This window comes from Phaethon lepturus, unplaced genomic scaffold (genome assembly GCF_000687285.1).
Source record: "Phaethon lepturus isolate BGI_N335 unplaced genomic scaffold, ASM68728v1 scaffold8504, whole genome shotgun sequence".
Classification (NCBI taxonomy): domain Eukaryota; kingdom Metazoa; phylum Chordata; class Aves; order Phaethontiformes; family Phaethontidae; genus Phaethon; species Phaethon lepturus.
The window spans coordinates 37,359-43,665 of NW_010536922.1; positions in this window are offsets into that span (position 1 = coordinate 37,359).

Below are 6,307 nucleotides of genomic sequence, written 5' to 3' on the forward strand. Positions count from 1 at the left end.
TTTTTCCTACAGTAGCTGTTGAGAGAAATTCAGCAGCTGAAACTACTGAACTGAGCTGAAACTGATTATACATTAAAGAGAAAAGACTGTTCAGAAACAGTGGTCTCACATTTAAGTAAAATTTATATCTAAAAATTAAGTATTTGTAAATTCAAAATCTAAGCGCTTTAACCTAAGCCTAAAAAAATCCATGCAAACTCAAAACAAGACTCATACTTCAAATAAGAAAGGAAACAATCTTACATATGAAGTATGGATTATCTAGAAGCAGAAAAATTTATGCGGCTACATAGCTTCAAAAATGTTGCTCCTGTTATTAAAAAAAAATAGTCCATTGTTATTTTAACAAGTAAAACCATTTTACCTGCAACAAAAGACTATGCCATACTTTTGCCTAGAATACAACTTCCACAGGCCGATTACTGCAGAACTTTTCCTTCTCAAGAGTCTCATTTTTTCAGTCCGATACCTACTGGCACTACCCCAGATTCCATTATACTGCTGTGGAACTTTTTTTGTGAGAATTGTGGTTGCATTCTCATTGAATTTAAAGACTAAATAACATCCTCAATTAGTCAGCAAGAATACAACAAGACTATCTGGTTACAGCAGAGAGCTCTAGCATTCGGAATAGATTCAAGCTCTCTATTATTTCAGACCTCTCATTTACTCAATGCCAGAGCATCACAAGCCTTATTGGTGAAGGAAGGAAAGGGCTATATGCTGTCCAAATTCTCTACTGCAAACAACTTCTCTGGTATAGGGGCCATCGTTGAACAGCACAGTGTAAGGACTGCTTGGAATAGAAACATAAGGCTGCCTTTTACTGCAGTATTAACTTTAGTGATTATCTTATCCACACATACTGCTCTCCAGTTTGAGTTAAACTGTGCTTTTTATTATTATAGGAGTGCCTTGAAGCTCAAGTGCTAGTGATGCTTGACTTGGTGATGTGGTAGGGTAACAGCTATGATATAGCTCTGGTTAATACAACTCATCTCATGCTTATTCAATCAATATTACTACATTCAGGCAACTATCAAATTGCAGAAGAGCTCTACTTTTGATCTTTAATGTAGTTACTCTGACTTCATTACAAGGTACTCAGTAAAACCCTTCACTGAGTGTATGTATTGAGGCTGAAGTTGGACTGGCTGGGACAATGAAAGATCCCCAAGTAAAAACAACTACTGGACAGTTTGAATGGGAATAGCACTGGATTCAGCAGTGATGTTACATGTGTCCCATAGGGAACACACTTCTGTTCCGCTCTACCTCAAAGTCAGAACTGTGCAGTGCAATGATCATTCACCATTCATTTCTCCCCTTTTCCTTCCACATCAGAAGTCGTGAGATTTTTCTCTTGCCCCTCCCTGGATTTGGATTGCTTTTTTACTTCCAGCCATCAGTTCCCCTGAGGCATTATATCTTACCAAAAAGAATTCAATAGTTACATTACAGATACTAAAAGAATATAGGAACTTGTTTTAGGTGACAAAAAAAAAGGTACAGTCACAAAATAAGACAAGAACAATGTCCTGGTTTCAGCCAGGATAGAGTTAATTTTCTTCATAGAAGCTAGTGTGAGGCTATGTTTTGGATTTGAGATGAGAAAATGTTGATAATGTGCTCATGTTTTGAGTTGTTACTAAGTAGTCAAGGACAATCCAGCTTCTTGTGATGTTCTGCTAGCAAGAAGGATGGGGGTGCATAGGAAGCCAGGAGGGGACACAGCTGGGACAGATGACCCAGGCTGGCCAAAGAGATACTCCATACCATATGACATCGTGCTCATTATATAAAGCTGGAACAAAGAAGAAGGAAGGGGTGGAGGGATGTTCGGAGTTATGGTGTCTGAATTTCCAAGAAACCATTACGTGTGACAGAGCCCTGCTTCCTTGGAGATGGCTGAACACCTGCCTGCCCATGGGGTGTAGTGAATGAATTCCTTGTTTTGCTCTGCTTGCATGTGCAGCTTTTGCTTTCCCTATTAAACTGTCTTTATCTCAAACCATGAGCTTTCTCATTTTTGCTCTTCTGATTCTCTCCCCCATCTCATCATGGGGGAGTGAGCGAGCAGCTGCGTGGTGCTTGGTTGCTGGCTGGGGTTAAACCACAACAAATATTCAAAAGACAATTTTATGGCAAGAAAAAAGAAAGTATGGCATACACCATAAAACAACCTCATCCAGAAAAGGAAATTATTACATTTTTGAACTTATGAATGCCTAATTTTGCAGCTTAAAAATAATAATGTGAGTTTAAACTGAACCATGGCACTTTCCATATGGAGAGTACTTTGAAAGCATGAGTCAAGCACAGATTAATACAGTAACATTTACTCAAAACTACACAAAAACTGGTATATTGAACTGCTCTAATTTATTTCTCTGAAAAAATAAAACCTGTAGAAATACAAAAGCTAGCTTTCTTCCAAGTTCTTACTGTACCAACAGAATACAGAGTTGGGTAGCAGAATTACTTAACTTACTATAACTCATCTCCAACACCTGCTTGCTTTTCAGTTTTTCCACATGGAAGATGCTTGACTGAAACTAAGTTTACTGCCAGGGAGTTATGAAAAAAGACCTACCAATACAGTAATGAAATAACACTTCATTAAGTAGCAAGTAGATAATGGGCAGACTACTGAGTTTCATTCCTGCCCTCACAGTCAAGGAAGGGGTGGTGATGGTGAGGTTTTTTTAAAAGGGTTACCTAGACAATATATAGAAAAAGAGATAAGAAAAATTATGGTACTAAAATATTTCTAACACTGAGCCAAATCTATTGATCTGCATAGGAATAGTTTTGGATAAGGATAGGAACACAGAATATTCCAAGATGAAACAACACTTAGAGTGTTTCTGCATAGTTTCTTTACAATTTTCTATGGAAGCATTAACAATTTTAATTATATACATCTCTCTGCCTGTATTCGGCAGGTTTGACTACTACACTAGTCAAGTTTTTCTACAAACTTCCACAGTCTCAGGCTTAAATTTTAAAGCAATCAATGAGTCAAATTCTACTTTCAAAGGCAGAACTTCATCCATAGATCACCACGGTTGATGCAGCAACCCCCCTACAGCAATGCAGATCACAAAGCCAAGAACAAATCATGTAGAATGAGATACAAAGTGCTTTTGATTCAGATGATCTATGTAATAAACTTCCAGACTACCTAGACTAAGTAATTCTGTAAAGAACTTTCTCTATCCTGGGGATGGAGAGAGACAGAGCTTCTACAAAGACTTAGTCCTATTAACATTAACAATAATGAAACCCCCTCCAATTTTCATCTGCTTCACATGACCATCTACGGTAACAAAACATAAAGATCAGCATGAGTTTAATCTACATCAATTTTCATCGTGTTTCCTCTGACTGCTACCTTCATGCTAAATAAAACAAAGCATTCTTTCAAAATTATCCTCTGTGCTCACATTGTTCTAAAGTCAAACTCAAATTAAACTAACACTTCAGTGACTATAATAGCCATACATGAAATAGCCATACATACAATAGTCATACATGAAACTACAGCAATGTCTTAGACACTCCTTATCAAGGTTACCAATTATGATAGGGAGTACTATGATCAGTTTTGGACCCCCAGTACAAAAAAATTGTTGATAAACTTGAGCAGGTACAGCAAAGGGCAATCACGATGGTCAGGAGGGCGGAGCACTAGCCCTATAAGGAGAAGCTGAGGGAAGAGGGCTTGATCATCCTCGAGAAAAGGCAGCATTGGGAGAACACAGTAGCAGCTCTCCATTACCTAAGAGGCCACTAAAGAGACAGAGCCAGACTCTTTACATTGGCATACAGCAGAAGAAAGAGACACAACAGACATGAACTGAACTGGGGAGGTTCTAACTGGATATAAGGGGGAAAAAAAAAAATTTAAAAAAATCACTATTACAACAGCGCATTGTAACAAGTTGTCCAAAGACTTTGGAATTTGTCACTGGATCTTTTCAAGATCTGATCGCACACAGCCCTCAACAACCCAGTCTGAATTCAATGTGGATCCTGCTTTGAGCAGACACTTAGGAGTAAGTCACCACTTGAGGCGCCTTCTATCCTAAGTCATTCTATAATTTTACTTACTTTTTTTTTTTTTTTTAATAAAACACCACAAACAGGCTAGAGATATATAATGGGACATGTATCACCTGAAGAAGTTTCAGGAAATGCAGCATCTCAGATGTAGCTTGCTACCCACTACGTAACTGCAGAGAGTTTCTACAGCAGACATACTGCAACAAGTGAAGAAAGGTATCAGCAGTACTGGGATGACAGAACTGCACCAAACTTTTCATTCCTACACATGTGGTAACTGAATAGCAGCTCACTAAAGATAAGTAAATAGGCAAGTACTTACCCAATAGACAGTAGGCAATAGAACAAAACACCCTTCCCTGACATCCAGAAACATGATCAGCCAAAACGTGCAAGATGTTTTAAAGAAACTAATTAAGAGTTTCAGGACTCTGTAAAGTCATTTGGCAGCTGACCCTACTTCAAGAGCAGCAGGGTAGCACAGGAGAGAGACAGAAAACTTTATGGTAATACCACACAATTTCAGTCTCCAAATTAGTGTTGGTCACAGCACAGAGTCTTTGGGTTTAACTCTATTTCTGTATCAGAGAAGCTAGTCTCTCTAAAGAAACATGCGACGATTGTCGTTACTCAAAAAAGATCACTCTCAACATTACTGAAAAAGAAAGTGATTTGAGAAACTGGGAAACGCCTTCAAGAGGCTTTTGAGTCTAGTTACTGAAAGGTCTTAGGGATACTAGTTCTGTGGTATTTATTAGCAAACAGGAAAGAGTTAAAGGATGCCTGTCTTTAGAAATACCCTTCTCCTTCTAGAACAAAGTTCAGTGGAAGCAATCTATACGGAGCTAAGCGTAACAAACAGGGAACCACAGATGAAGAAAGAGATAAACAAGACTTCCAGTTTAATGACAGGTGAAAAGGAAATACGGGTTTGGAAATGTTACGTTGTCCTTAACTGCAAAAAAAGCTACAAATTTCAGGTCAGGCTGCCTCCCTTCTGTAGAGTAGGATGACTAGCTTCTGCCCAATACCGTGCAAAGGAAGGATACCTGTTTTAAGGATAAACGGAACTTTTCAAAGGGTTGTTACCTCTAAGCAACCTTTGTATTTGTATTTTGCAGACCTTACATTCTGGAAAGGCATTGGGCAATTTTCATAGCTTTAAAAAAAACCCACACAAAATAAACAATTTTGTAATAGTTCATGGTTATTTGTGCAATTTTCAGGTCAGTTTTGCAGTCAAGATACTACGGTGACATTGTCAAGACAGAATACAATTCAAATGACTAAAGATGGAATGCAACAGCATACCTTGTTACAATGTGAAGATATAATGAGAAAAGTAGTGTCGCTCATAGTGCACTCATTGGTAGACACAGCTTCATACTGCATACCCCACACAGAGGAATAGAGAGCAACAGCACAGTTATTTCAGGTCAAGGGCAGCAACCTTACTCAGATGCCTGGGCACAGTCCAAAAGCATGCCCATCCACGCAGTACACCCTGAACACACACAGAAACCAACAGCACAGTTTTCTTGGCTCTAGGTTGGTGGCTAGCTGCAGCATAACCAAAAATAATGCAAGGGGAATGCATTCCAGCAACCAAGAAGGGGACTCTCAGAAGGTCACAGACAGCTATGTCACTGCAAGCAGGGGCTCTGAATTGCTCTGCATTGCTAAAGCTCAAAAAGTTTCTATAAAGACTTGAGAAGGCAACAAAGCAGAACTGTTGTAGAGGAAACTATAAGTTTCAGTAGAAGTCTGCATCTCTGTAACAAAGTAACATGTAAAGAAAAACCTTAGAGCTATTAGTTTTTCTGTAAGCTCCTGCTCTGGCCTGAGTTGTGGGTGTAGCTCTCCCCCATGGATAACAGTGGAAAAAGACTTCTAGCTAGTTCCCTACAAAGTGAAAAAGAAAATAGTTTCACAATGTTACATGCACTTACACAAGATCTTGGCTTAGGCAGCAATCATTTTATGCAACTTAATAAGACAGAAACCACTAATTAACTACCCAGGCCCAAAACAAAGGCAATCTGAATGCTAGGAGTAGGACTGAGTCATCTGGTTTCTCCCATCTCCATACCCTCCAGTTGAAGACAGGTTTTCTGAGCCCCAGGCAGGTTTTTCTACAAGATGGGATTTTAGATGCAGTAATCCTATCTGTAAGTTTTGGGGTTTTTCGGTTTTTTTTGTTTGTTTGTTTTTGTTTTGAGGTTTTGGGTGTTTTTTTTTTTTT